Source organism: Gracilinanus agilis, chromosome 2 (genome assembly GCF_016433145.1).
Source record: "Gracilinanus agilis isolate LMUSP501 chromosome 2, AgileGrace, whole genome shotgun sequence".
Taxonomy (NCBI): Eukaryota; Metazoa; Chordata; class Mammalia; order Didelphimorphia; family Didelphidae; genus Gracilinanus; species Gracilinanus agilis.
Genome location: NC_058131.1, coordinates 94,443,693 through 94,458,806, shown reverse-complemented (window position 1 = coordinate 94,458,806; position 15,114 = coordinate 94,443,693).

The following is a 15,114-nucleotide window of genomic DNA, read 5'->3' as shown; positions in this document are numbered from 1 at the left end:
ATTGGGAGATACTTCAAAAGGGAGTAGGTCTAGGTGAATTTGGATTAGAGAGAAGGGAAGAAGCAGGGGAAACTCGAATTCTCAGGGCCTGTTTTCTACATCTGTGGTCAATCAGGAAGGAAGAAGCTGTGAGGTAAACCAGAGGTGAAGGAAGGTAGTGAGCCTGTATCCTCTGTGGCAGACATCTTATCCAACCTGAAGTTCTGAGGATTTTAAACCTCTGGACCTGAGTGAAGTCAACGTGAAGCAGGTTAAAGAGGAGAGGCAACCTTCAAATTTGTGATCATGGGCTTATTTGACATGTAGCCATGTGTTCATGGCCAGGGCTGGTTTCTCGTTGGCAAAATTGTGAAGATAAGTTCTGCTTGTGGTGCTTCAACCTTTCATCCTGTTCTGAAAGATCAGGGCTTTAGTCTCAGCTCTGTCACTAACTGGGTTACCTTGGATAAGTCAGATTCATCATCTAGAAAATCATCTTCACATTTCACCTCCTCCAAGTACCAAGTGATCTCTTCCTCTCTCTTTTCAACTTTTTTTTTTGTGGAATGCCAGCACCTGCTTGGGTAGGATCAACATCTTTTTATGCATGACTTACTGAGGCTGGCTGCATATATGTATTTGGAATCAAGACAGCTTTATATATGTTTCCTTTTTCTCTGACTCTGGTCATTTTCAATGGACCCAATTTGCAAGTGGGAGAACAGGGGAGACCTTGGTCTCCTTTGTCTGCTCTTTCCATTCCTCGAGACCCAATGGATTGACATATAGTTTTCTCTGATAGATTTCATGTGGACTGGTTCCTCTCTCTCTCTCTCTCTCTCTCTCTCTCTCTCTCTCTCTCTCTCTCTCTCTCTCTCTCTGTCTCTCTCTCTCTCTCTCTCTCTCTCTCTCTCTCTCTTTCTCTCTCTCTGTCTGTCTCTCTGTCTCTCTCTCCCACTCCCCCCCCTCTCTCTCCCTCCTTCTCTGTCTGTCTGTCTGATGTATAAACAAGGGCAAGGCAGAATATGTTTCCTATTATCTCAAAACTTCAAAGGAGAGATATAGACTGTCTCATGAGACACTGGAGTTGGAAGATATCATTTCTTTCAGATGTAGGGTCCAGGGTCTCTTCAGGGAGGAGGCACCCTCCAAGTTGGGTGTTGAACAAAAGGAACTATTTCAACAGATGGAGATGGAGACTTGAGGTGGAAAGTAGAAAGGGGGTCTAGTCCAGGAACTGGGGATAGATGTTATTATTTTCTCCATTTTACAGTGGAGGAAATTAAGGCAAAACAGAGATGAATGAAGCTGTGGAAATGTGAAAGAACAGTAGGAAAGTAAGAGATAGCAAGGAGACCAATGTGATAAGGAAAAAAGCAAGAGAAGGGGAACACTATGGCTTTTAAGATCATTTCTAAAGGAGATGAAAATGAGTAGTGGTACTGCAGGAGAACTATGGAACTTGAGAGCCAGAAAGGTCTGGGTTCTGGTCTTACTTTTACCACTAACTTGCTGTTTGGTTTGGCCTCTCGGAATCTTGGATTAGATTGTTCTTTAAGATCCTTTCTGCCTAGGATGTATTTTTCTGCCAACTGATGCCGAATAAGAATCCAAAACCAGTGGAAAGTGCTCTTCTTTGAGTCAGAAAGAAGGGGCCAGGAGGGGGACAAGACAGGTAAAAGGGACTGATTTTGGTGTCAGAGATAGTCATTGAGGAAAGGAGAATTCTTTGTCTGTTTATCTGTTTGGGTGGTTCTAGTCCCTGGGATCTTAAGTGTATCTGGGTGGGTAATTTCTAAAGTTCTCCTTAAAGATGCTGAGCAGAAAGAGAGTTTCTGACTATCACTCAGTGAACCAGCAAAACTAGAAAGTGGTCTCCTGCCCTCTAACCTCTTTGAATAAACAATGGGCTTCAGGAATGCTGTTTGGATGGGCAGGTTCTAAGGAACAATCAAAACTGTCATAAACATTTTTTCCTAAGAGACCATGGAGTGAAGGGGGCTGGAAAGGGAAGGCGACTGGGGCCTTAGGATATGACAATGGCCCTGAGGAAATAGCTGAGGCCATCTCCTCCCTCATCTCTGGAAAACACAGCCCCTCCAGGATGCACTTTCAGCATCTGGCCCTTTCCTTAGTGATGTCACCTGATGGACTCTCTCTGTCTCCCTAAGGGAAAATGGAAGGCTTGGCTCAATTTGACTTGGTTAAATTTAAACAGAATTTTCAGGGATACTAACAAGGATCAGTTAGGCAGAGAAGGAATCAGATAGGAAGAGAAAGTGAAGGAAAAACCATTTATATAGCTCCAACTATGTGCCAGACACTAAACTAAGCACTTTACTAATATTATCCTATTTGATCCTCAAAAAAACCTTATGAGATAGATGTTATTATTTTCTCCATTTCACAGTGGAGGAAATTAAAGTAAAACAGAGATGAAGGAATTTGTCCAGAGTCACACAACTCCTGTCTGAGGCTAAATTTGAACCCAGGATATCCTGACTCCAGACCTGATGCTCTATCTATTGTGCCACAAGTATCATGGGAGCTAAGGGAGCAGAGAATACCCAGTAATTGGGGGAGAAGGGAATAATAGTATCAAAAGCTAATAAGAAGGGACAACCAAGTGGCTCAATGGATAGAGAGCCAGGCCTAGAGAGGGGAGGTCTTGAGTTCAAATCTATGGGACCCTGGGCAAATCACTTAACTCCCATCGTCTAGCCCAGGGGTTGGCAACCTTTTTGGCCGTGAGAGCCATAAACGCCACATTTTTAAAATGTAATTTCGTGAGAGCTGTACAGTGCTCACAGTGTGAGCTCCTGTAACAGCACCTGAAAAAAAATGGACTTTATGACTCCTGCAGAAAGAGCCATGTTGCCAATCCCTGGTCTAGCCCTTAGTACTTTTCTGACTTGGAACCAATGCAAAGTATTGGTTCTAAGAGGGAAGGTAAGGATTAAAAAAAAAACAACTGAGCTGAAAGATGATAAGGACTAAGAATAGGTCATTGAGTTTAGAAAATGGCTTTAGCAATTAAGAGGACCATGGTAGTCTTTGAGATGCCAATGCAGTAGGGTAGTGGAACCAGATGCCAGATGCCAAGGGATTGAGAAGTGAGTGAGAGGTAAGAATGTAGAGGCAGTGATTGTAGACAACTCTTTTTGGGAGTTTGATGATGAAAGGGAAGAGCAATAGATAGATGATGGTTTAAGAAAATGACAGGGTCAAGTGCCTAGGGTCATAGAGGGGACAAGGGCCCATTGAATCCATGCAGAATGACAGTCATGCATTGATCTTGTGACCTGGAAAACAGGCCACAGGAAGGATGGAAAACCCAATCAGACCCCCCTGTGTGACTCCCTTCTGAACAACACATTTTATTACTGGAATTATTGTAATCAATGTCTCTAGGAAAGCCCCAAATCTTATAGTCTAGATACAGAAATCCCCTTAAAGAAATTCCTTAATCACCTTATAATAAACCAGCAATTAATGAGTTAATATTTCATACCCTCAGCAAAAGCAGCATTCAAAACAATTGAAGCTGCTTCTAATCTCTCCTGATTTCTGAGAAATCTGGAGGACAGAGGATGGAAATTTAAAATGCTTTATTACTTAAAATATTACTTAAAATACTTTATTACTTCATTGAACTTAATCCCATAGTTTTAGAAGTTCACACTTTACCCTACCTTTTGAAATATGTTGAATAATAAAGGACTATTATTGAAATAATATTTGGATAAAATTAGGTCTTGGTAATCTTTGAATGCTGTTTAGACTAAAAAGTAATCTTCATGAAAAAAATGTGTTATTCATGCCAAACTCCTATGAAATCTAGGCTGTTTAGACTTAAAATGTAATGAGTATTATTCATGCCAATCTTGTAGAAAAAACTGGTCTTGAAGAAAAAATTATAAAATAAAACACAGCTAAAAGGCTAGTAGAACAGCTCTAGGCTGACTTATTGGTACCAGATTGTTCTTAGTTTCCTTTCTTATTCACCAATGCCATCAGGCTTTTCAAGCTCCCTGTTAATGTGAAAGCTGGCCCTACACAGGTCAAGTGAAGGATTTTAAAAAAATTTCTCCTTAAGGATGGAGAGATATTCCCATGATTTTTTATATTCATCATGCTCATAATTTCTTATAGCACAAGTGATGTTCCATTTCATTTATGTACTTCAATTTGTTTAACCATTTCCAAATCAATGGGTATTTACTTTGTTTCTATTTCTTTACTATCACAAAAAGGATATGGGACCTTCTTTTAGTCAATAATCTTCTTGAGGTATATGCCCAGCAGTGGAATTTTCGGGTCAAAGGTTATGGGCAGCTTAATCATTTTATTTACTTAGTTCTAATTGTTTTCCAGAAAAGTTGTACTAATTCTCAGTTCCACCAATAATGCATATATCAACCTCTCCAACACTAACTACTGTTTTCATATCTTTTGTCACTTTTGTCAATTTGTTCACTGTGGGGTATACATAAACCTACAGGTGTTCTGATCTACTTCTAAATTTTTTTGGTGATCTGAAGCATTCTTTCAGAGAGTTGTTAGTCATTTTCTATCCTTATTTTGAGAATTGTTTGTTCATAAAGGATAGTAAGACCTGAGTATCAGGGAAGAGGTTGATAGAGAGGGAGAGAATGAGGATGAGAGAAAAAGAGGAAATGTTTGGTGGGTCTGATTCCAAAAGGAGAAAGTGGACGACAGAATCAAGTACACAAGTAGGAGTGTTAACCATAGCACGGAGAAGGACTTCCTTTATATCAGGGACTAAAGAAATGAAGATATATGGGAGTTTTGAGGTACAGTAGAAAAGACAAGTTCTAATTGGATGGGTTTTATTCTCTCAGGGTATAGGGAGTTGGATCATCTCCTAAGAAAGTAGGAATGTTGGGAACTTGAGGAGAGGGATGATTTGGAAGGGCTAGTATAAGAAGTGTCCTATAGAGGCAATTAGGGAAGAATCAAAGGATTTCTATGCTGTTCTGAGAGCCCAACTGAGATTATTGGATAACATTAATTTGTATTGGAGCCAGTTGGCACAGGTATAGGATTCCTCCAGCACTGTTCACCAGGTGCTCAGGAGTAAGAATAAAAAAAAGGGAGATCATGTGGATTTTCCAAACTTGAGGATTGTTAGGGTGTGGGACAAAGGAGGTAGTTCATTCAAGGATGGAAAACTGAGTAAACTGCACTAGGAATTTATAGAGTCAAGATTATTCATGGAGGAGAGTAAATTCAGAGTAGGAGTGATGGCCTGGTGGTCTGGAAGTCCTAGAGGGGGATAGGAAGACTGAAAGTTGAAATGAGGATATATCACATATTCTTCAGGAAGAAGTGTAATAAAGCAGAAGGAGATGTTGAAGGAGAGGAGATATGATTAAAGAGACTTCAGGAGTTGAGGACATTTGTGAACTGGGAGGTCAGGGTACAAAATGATATCATTCTTAATATTATCACCAAGAAATATGGAAAGGCAAAAAAGACACGGAAATTAGCTGGATAACTTCCTTGAGAAAAGAGGAAGAAAGGCCTAGAAGCTGGTGGAACATTGAGGTTCTAGATGAGGCACATGAGATAAATGAATGGAGTGGATCTCAAGGGAGAAAGGTATGCTGAGTGACGGCAGTAAATGGAGGTCTGGAAGTGGTGATATAAAGGATAAAGGAATATGCCAATTCTTTCTCCTGGCCTGGTATATTGAGGACATGAAAGAAGGAGCAACCTATGCTGGAGAGGGTAACCAGAGACGGGAACTTTCCCAAGGGCCCACAGGTAGGAAGTTGCAGAACCAGGGTCTTAAACTAGTACCTCTGGCTCCCAAACCAGTGCCCTTTCCACTACTTCTCACAAACAAGGAGCTGGTTCTTTGACATTCCTGAATCTGGTTAACTAACACAAGGGCCCCCTGAATAGTGGAAATATGTGCCTTTGGCCAAACTGATGAAGAAGCCTACTGGACATTCCTAAATCTCCAGGAGAGGAGCCCACACAGTCCACCTCCAGTCACTCAGATTCAGTTTTGATGTTGGTCATTCCACTTTGCTCTACTTGTCCTTTTCTCCCTACTGCTCCACACCTAGAGAGAACGTTCTGTTCTTTCTTCCCATGACCCCTTTGCTTACCTGCTCAGGATTTGGACACAATAGAATATATAGAAATATTTATATTGATATACACATTCATATACTATACATATACAATGTTTATATTTATATACATATTCATATACTATGTATATATGTACATATATATAATATACACCATAATTTTCTCAGCTGTTTCCGAGTTGAGAGATATCCCCTTAATTTTCAGGTCAGTTAAAAAAAAACTGATATAAATATTTTTGTCCCTAGAGGACCTTTTCCTCTTTCTTTAATCACTTTGGGATATAGACCTAGTAGTAGTGTTGCTGAGTCTTAAGTATATTCAGAGTGCCTTTTGGAGTATAGTTGTGAACTGCTTTCCAGAATGCTGGTCCAATTTACACCTCTACCAATATCTACGTTCCCATTTTCTCACAGCCCTTCCAAAACGAGTTTATTTCTGTTTTTGTCGACTTTTCCAATCTGCTTGGTGTCAGATGGAACCTCAAAGCTGTTTAATTTTCATTTTTTTAGTTATTAGTGAGTAGGAGCATTTTTTTCCATATACCTGTTTCTTCCTATAGAAAAATTCCTGTTCAATTACTTAGACCATTTATCAGTTGGGGAAAAACCTAAGAATTTTATTTTCATGTCTTCAGATTATAGCCATTTGGGTTGGTCACTCACAAATGTCCAATGTTTTTAAAAAAAGAGATATAATGTAAGGTTAAGATAATAACTAAAACTCATTTTGTACCTAAAAGCACTGTGTCATCATTATTTCTATCTTCCAAATAGAGAAACTGAGGCTCAGTAAAATGACTTATTAAGGGTCACATAGTTAGCAAAGGTTAAATATCATGTTTTTTTTTCCTTTTTATTATATGTCTATGTGTGTTTGTGGAGGGGACAAGAATAGAAATGGGGAAGGGAGTTCATAGGGGTAACCTCTAAGTCTCATCTCTGAAGAACTCTTCTCTTCTCTATTTGTTTCTCTCTGGGAAATCCCTGGAGCTAGAAAGGAGACCTTGGTCCACAACTAATCCATTTCTCCTCATTGCCTATGGTAGTACTTTACTTTGGGGGCAGAATAAGCAAACAGATAAGAATATTGCAACATTTTTTTTTGCAGTAAAAAAAAAAAAAGACCAAGAACAACAGGAAGTTGAACAGGAAATTCCCATAGAAGATGAAAATATTTTCAAGCCCTGCTGGGAAAAGAAGGAGCAAGGATAGAAGGGATCTCAGGATTCTAAAGTAGCAGAGGCTCATGCCACCTCCAACATTCCATCCTGTGACTTCTTGGGTTTAAGTCTGCTGCATCAGGCTTCTGATTCAGAAGTTTTAGGAGCACGTGTGCAAATAATTTAGGTATGCACACACATGAATGGCTATACAAGTGAATGCATATTATATGCATTTTTGCACATGAAAGCAGAGCTAATCCTGTGCAAAATTTGTAAAGAAGAACCAAGTTTACCTTAGATATCTTTTTTTTTAAACCCTTACTTTCTTTCTTGGAATCAATACTGGGTATTGGCTCCAAGGTAGAAGAGTGCTAAGGGCTAGGATTTGGGATTTAAGTGACTTGCACAGGGTCATATAGCTAGGAAATGTCTGAGGCCAGATTTGAACCCCAGACCTCCCGTTTCTGGCGCTGACTCTCAATCCACTGAGCCACCTACCTGCCCCCAGATATCCTTTCTGTATACTACTTTCCCTCACATAGATCCATACTCTGTAAGTGATCACTGCCCTCAAGAGGCACAGAAACTTCCCAGACTTGTCCTTTTTAGATCATGTCCTAAGTTTCATATCTAGTCTCTAACAAAACTTACCTGTCATATATTCCATTTCCTCAGATCCCAGATTTGAGATAATTAATTCATTGACACTAAGGTGCCAGTTTCAAATGGCCTAAATGTGCTTCCTCCTTCCTTGGGAACAGCTTTTCTTCCTAAGAAAACTGTTCAAATCCTTAGATCATTTATCAATTGGGGAAAAGCCTAAGAGTTTCCTTTTTGTGCCTTCAGGTTCCAGCTGATCAGCATAGTCACCAACAAATGTCCAGTGTGTTTTAAAAAAAAGATTTCCTAATTGTAGCTCTCTAAAGGTATGACCACTGGTGGGATAGATTTTTAAGGAGGTTTGAAAGTCTCCCAGGAATCCTAGAAATTATATCACATAAAGAAACAAGAACAAGGAAGCATTTTTATTGTATCTATGAAGCAGCCCAACCATTCTAGAAAATAAGGCAGTGGTTGTACCTAAAACGGTAGCAGAATCAGGACTGATTCCTTCCTTTCCCTCCATCCAGTTGCTGGTGTCCTCATTCCCAAAATTACATTTTATTTACTTTGTATATATTTTATAAATACTCACATGTCAGTCATGCCCCAAGGAGGTCAAAGATAGAGGGTAATGTCCACCCCTCCCCATAGTAGCCCCCATCAAGAGTCTCCATTGATTGGGGAAGACTGAATAAATGATGGTGCATCAATATGCTGGGATATTATTTCACTATAAGAAATGAAAACTAGGAAGAGTTCAGAGAAGTTTGGAAGGATCTAAGCAAACAGATGCAGGCCATTAGCAGAACTGGAGAATTTATGTAATGACAACAATAATATAAAGGAAAATGACAATGAAAGACACAAGGACTTTGATCAATGCAGTGACTAATAATTATTTCAGAAGACTGATGGCAAAACCTAGCCCTTCCTTTCTCTTAGCAGAAGTGGTGTAGAATAAGGCATACATTACTTGTTTTATATAACTACATTTCATAATTATAAGGAAGGATTTTGTGTGTGTGGCCGTTAGGAAGTGACAGAAATGCTTTAAAAGCATCAACAAAAATGTTTTAAAGAAGAATGAGACCATGTGGACAGCCGCCTACTTTGTGTAGGTGTAAGGTCAGACCATCAATCTAGGGTGCTGAACGTAGAGTTGACATCCATGGGATCTTTATGCCTCTGCTGGAATGACACTGCTTTAGGAGGGGAAGTTCCTTGGGACCTCACCCCTCTGAGAAAAACAATAAGGATGATGTTTATCTTTCATTTCACTCAGTGGGCATCCTTTTCCAAGGGTCCTCTCAAGTTCCTTTCCCTCTCTCTTACCCAGCCACAGCTTCCAAAAAGCCCTTGCACATAAATGCAAAGCAAATCTATGGATGTGCTGGCAAATATTTAATAATCAGCTCTGAAAAAATGTACATAATGCATACTTATGTTTAATCTGCATTATTATTTTCTCCATCATTTTCTTAAGTCTGGATAGTCAACAAAGCAATGCATCATGCCCTGATTTTTGTGATCTGAGCCTGTAGCACCAAATCCTGAGTTCAAAGGCAGCACCTTTCCCTATTAACCCAGAGAATAAGGAATTCATTGTGTTTTTCCAGGATTATTTTTTCCCCTTTTAGTCTTCCTGGTGTCATCCACATCTGCTTACCTTGTGATATGTGGACTGGTGTCAGATGTTTTTGTAGCTCCTTTTGCTTCTTAGTTTCTCAGAAGGTCGGAGGCAAGCAGTTCAGCAGGGAGAGTTTGGAACTTACATCCAAATGATTCCCTCAGGTTTAGAAGATTCCTTTATATAAATGGATTCTCTTCTATTTGTGTATATTAGGCAACTGACTGTGATGGTATGATCTAGTAGAAGGAGCATTGAATTTATTTGATCAGCATTTGTGATTTTGAATCCCAGCTCTGTCATTTGCTATTTGTGTAATCTTGGAAAATTCCATTTCTCAATTTCCTTATCCTGTAAAACGAAATTGAGGTCTTAAAGTTTCTGGTGCAGCAGAATGGACATTGCATTGGACATCAGAAACTGCTTTCAGATCTTGGCTCTGACACCACTTATGAGACCTTGGGTCAATCTATGGCTGACATTAGAGGTCAGTTGATTCTTGGTCAAGTTAGTCTGTAGGCTAGAATAGAGTCAGTTCATTGCTGGAAAACCTTGTCTGTTCTTTGGAAAGTTAACCCACCCATCTGGGAATTAAACTTGCCACCTTGGTCATAGAAGCTCAATGCCTCAATTCAGACTAGATTATTGCCTGTCTTCATTCCTAGTCATGGGAAGAATAAGGGCTTTGAGTGAATAGCTTCTGGGTGACATCATCCTCCCCAAGTACTCTCCAAACAATCAGACACATCATGGAGGTCCAAGCAATACTTGGTAGTCTCTCTTGACTCATTCACCCACCCCAACCATCCCTTGTGACAAAGACCCAAAGTCTGCCTCCCAAGGGAAAGCAGCAGATACCTTTCCAATCTAATTCCCTGCTGGATAGCTAATGCAGATACAAAGACTTGAGACCCCCTAAAGACACTTCCTGTTTTCAAGCAAAACTGAACCTGTGGTTCCAGATTAGAAAATTCTGTAATGACTTTGGTGGCAGAGGTGGTGGAAGGGGGTGGGCTTTGTTGAACTACAGCTTGAGACTTGGGAAGTAGAGATAGAGGAGGGAAATGTCCCCATTTCCATCCCATCCTTCCCTTCCCGCCCCAAAAAAAATAAAGAAAAAGAAGAAAAACCTTCCAATATCCCTCCCCAATCCATAGGCCATTGTTCACTGTGGGTCTACAAACATAAACATAACTTTTTTTAAAGGAAGATTTAGAATTTAGTCTAACGAATCATTTTCCCCTTAAAGATGGCATTTTATTATGTTGATTTGAATATAGGCTAGACTGCTTAAATGATATCTATTTGAAAAGAAAACCAAAAATTCAATTCCCTTGGACAGTGTAAATATAAAAGAAACAATAGGACCATTCAGCAAGGGAAAACATTTTTCTCCTAAACTCAGAGAAGAGAAAGAAAGGGAACAAAAAAAGGACCCTTTTTAACAGAAGTGGAGTACAATGGATAGAAAGAATCACCCTTGAGATTAGGAAGATCTCTGATCAAGTCTTGCCTCTGATCATCTCTGTGTGGCTGCCACAATTCCTCTGCTGACTTCCAATTTGTTCCCAATCCATCATTCATTGAGTTGCCTTTCAGACATCTCAAACTAGATGTCAAAAAAAAAATCTTAATCTCAACATGTCCCAAACCAAACTCATTCTCTCTCCTCCTAAATCCTTCACTCCTCCTACCTTCCTTTTTATGGTAGAGTAACACTATCATCATGGTCCCTGAAGCTCAAAGCTGAGGAATCACCTTGAATTCCTCACTATTTTATCTCTCAGTCCCCATATCCAAACTATTGCCCAGTGCCTTTCCATCTCACCATTGTAAAATCTGTCAAATATGTCTCTTTCTCTTCTCTGACATTGCGGTCTCTCTCATGCAAATCCTTATCACCTTGCTCCTGGATTATTGGTAGGTCTGCTTGTCTCAAGTCTTTACCCACTCTAATCCATCCTCCATTCAATCTCCAAAAAATCTTCCTAAAGCTTCAGTTGATCATGTCAATCCTACTCTCTTCTCCCAATAAACCCCAGTGACTCGCTATCACCTCCAGGATTGAATACAAAATCTTCTACTTGGTGTTCAAAGCCCTTCATAACTTGGTCCCATCCTGGTCTTCTTATATCTCATTCTTGGATCCAGTGACGCCATTCTCCTGGCTGTTCCATGGTTTTATTATTCAGTAATGCAGTCATGTCTGACTCTTCTTAACCCTATGGACCATGGTTATCCATGGAGTTTTCTTGGCAAAGGATATTGAAGTAGTTTACCTTTTCCTTCTCCAGGGGATCCTTTTGCCCAACAATGACAGGTTAACTATCTTGCCCAAGACAACACAATTTGGAAGTATTTGAGGCTTTATTTGAACTCAGGTTGTCCTGACTCCGGGCCCTTTGTTCTTAACCACTGAGCCACAGCTACCTTTGTTCCATAAGTAACACCTTCCATCTCTCAGTTCCTGGCATTTTCTTTGTCCCAGATGCATGTGATGCTCTCTCTCCTCAAGCTGCTTCCTTTAAGCCCCAACTAAAATCTCACCTTCTACAGGAAACCTTCCTCAGCCCCTCTTAATTTCAGTGCCTTCCCTTCATCAATTATTTCTTATATATAGAATATATTATTTATGTATTGTCTTCTCCATTAGATCTTAAGCTCCTTGAGAGCAGGAACTGTTTTTTGAGTCTTTTTGGATCCTCAGTGCCGAATATAGTGCCTGGCACATGGTTAAGTGCTTAATAAATATTGATTGATTGACTGGGTTAGATGAACTTGGGCAAGTCCTTTATTGGTTTAGTTGTTCCCTGCAACTACTTAAGATTGGAAGGTGATGAAACCTCATTGGTCAAATTCCCTTTAATACAAGTTTTCTATACAACACAGGATACTCCTTCTTCAGTTTTTGACCATCACCATTTTTTTTAATTCAATGAGTTTAAAGGAAACTCAGTGGACCTCTCACTACTGAGAGCTCAGGATCAGCCTCATTCTGGTCATCTTATGAGCCTCACTTTCCTCATTTGTAAAATCAGAATGGTAATATTTGTGATAGATGCCTTCAAGGGAGGTAATGATGAAAGTTCTTTGGAAACCTTAAAGCAACATGCGAATGGGAACTGTAACAATAATAGTTTGGTTACCTTCTGTCTTAAAATCAATCTAAAAATCTAAGGTAGAAGAGCAGTAAAGGCTAGGCAATGGGGGTTAAGAGAGCGAGGAATCATCTGAGGCCAAATTTGGACCCAGGACCTCCCATCTCTAGGCCTGGCTCTCCTTCCACTGAGCCACCCAACTTCCCCCTAATAATAATAATAATTATTAGGGTCTTTCAGGTGACTGGGCCTCCAGTTGCTAGTGTCCTCATTCCCAAAATACATTTTATTTACTTTGTATATATTTTGTAAGTACTCATGTCAGTTGTGCCCCAAAGAGGTCAAAGATAGACAGTAATGTGCCCCCTCCCAGCATAGTAGTCCCCATCAAGAGTCTCCATCCATTGGGGAAGACTGAATAAATAATGGTGCATCAATATACTGGGACATAATTTCACTATAAGAAATGAAAACTAGGAAGAGTTCAGAGAAGCTTGGAAGGATCCAACTGAATGGATACAGGTCATCAGCAGAACAGGAGGTTCTAAAGGCATATAAATTTTTTTATCATTTATCATTTATCATTATCACTTTGCCTCATATCTTGAGGCAAAGATGGAGTTTTTTTTGGGGGGGTTGCATCCATTTACAAATCATATGCTATCAAGCAAATAAGAAATTCCCTTAGCTTCAGTTTCCTTACTGTAAAATAAAAGGAAAAGTTTTTCATGAGGCAGGGAATGATTTAAAAGGCTGCCATAGAGAAGGAGTGCACCTGCTCTGTTTAGTTCCTGTTTTAGATCTATTAGGAAAACTCTGGAATGAGGAAAGTTGTCCTAGAATGAAGAGGCCTGACTGCCTCTGGAGGCTGAGGGTCCTCCCTCACTGGACATCTAGAAACAGAGCTCAGATGACTACTTGAGTGTGTCGTAGAGAGCATTCTCCTTCTGTAGGGACTCTGAGGTGACTTCCAGCTCTGAGCTTCTGGGATTCTGTGAATACTAGTTCTACTGATTGCATAGGATGGTTCTGAGTAAGGAGTTTTAAAGTGAACCTGACCCTCCTTTCTCCCCTCTCCTCTTCCTCCTCTCTGTTCTCCTTCCCTCTTCTCTCCTTCCTTATCCTCCTCTCACCTTCTCCCTCTCCCCCTCCACTCTCTCCCCTCTCCCCCCTTCTCCCTCCCTTCTCCTCTCTGCTCTCCTTCCCTTTTATCTCTCTCCTCTCTTGCCCTTTCACATCTCTCTTCTCCCCTATCCTTCTCACTCTCTCTCCCCTTCCCTTCCTTCTTCTTCTCTTCTGTCTCCCCTCCCCTTCTCTTCTCTCCTCCCTTCCCCTCTCCTTTCTCTCCCTCCACGGCCTTCCCTTTTTCTCTTTCCCTTCTCCTTTCTCTCCCTTCTTCCTCTTCCTCTTCTCCCTTCTCCTCTTTTCTGTCCCCAGTTCCCTCTTATCTTCTTCCAATATAAAATTTAAGTATATTTTTATTTTATAAAAATATATTTAAGTATATTTTATTTATTATAATTAGCGAAAAAAGTTTCAACTTTTCTGTTCTTTAAAAAAAACAGTTCAATTAAACATGTTGAATTACTTTGGTTTGAATAGAGGCCAAACCCTACAAAACCAAGTCCTCCTGAGAGGTTCAAAATAACCAGCATTCACTGAAAAATTATCCAGTTTGCACACCTCCCTCAGATTTCCCAGAACCTTGTGGGTCCACTGGCTTTATTAGCTGGTCTAATAAAGCATTTATCTCTCAGAACAAAACTGCTTCCAATAACCTCAACCTCAAGGGGTTGCTCCATTGAGAGACAGAGACAGAGACAGAGACAGAGAAAGGGAGAGACAGAGATACAGAGAGAGAGGAGGAGAGAGAGTGACACAGAGTGACAGAGACAGAGACAGAGAGAGAGGGAGGAGAGAGAGGCAGAGACAGAGAAAGGGAGAGACAGAGAGACAGAGAGAGGGGGGAGAGAAAGAGAGAGAGGGAAAGAGAGAGAGAGTGACACAGAGTGACAGAGACAGACAGAGAGACAGAGACAGAGAGAGACAGAGAGAGAGGGAGGGGAGAGAGACAGAGACAGATTCAGAGAGTGACAGAGACAGGGACAGGGACAGAGGAAGAGGGAGAGAGAGTGACAGAGAGAGACAGACAGACAGACAGACAGACAGACAGACAGACAGAGACAGAGAGAGAAAGTGTATTTCCCAGCCCTGGTAAGAGCAAATTAACCACAATTCCAGGGCTGGAGTCTGCTCTCAACTACTGTTATTCTTCTCATTGTTCCACTTCAGGAAAAACCACCACCCAAACAGGCTACTTGACATCAAAATGAAAATCCCAAAGGAAATGCTCCCTCGCAAGGAATCCATTTGCCTGGGATTGTCCAGAAGGAAAATGGCTGAAATGAAATTTAGAGCCAGGTCTAGGGCAATATCAAGTCCTGAAGGGACATATAGGCTCCCTTAACACCCCCTCCCCAATCCTCCCCCACCCCCAGCTCTGGCCAGGCTGCTTCCTGGGG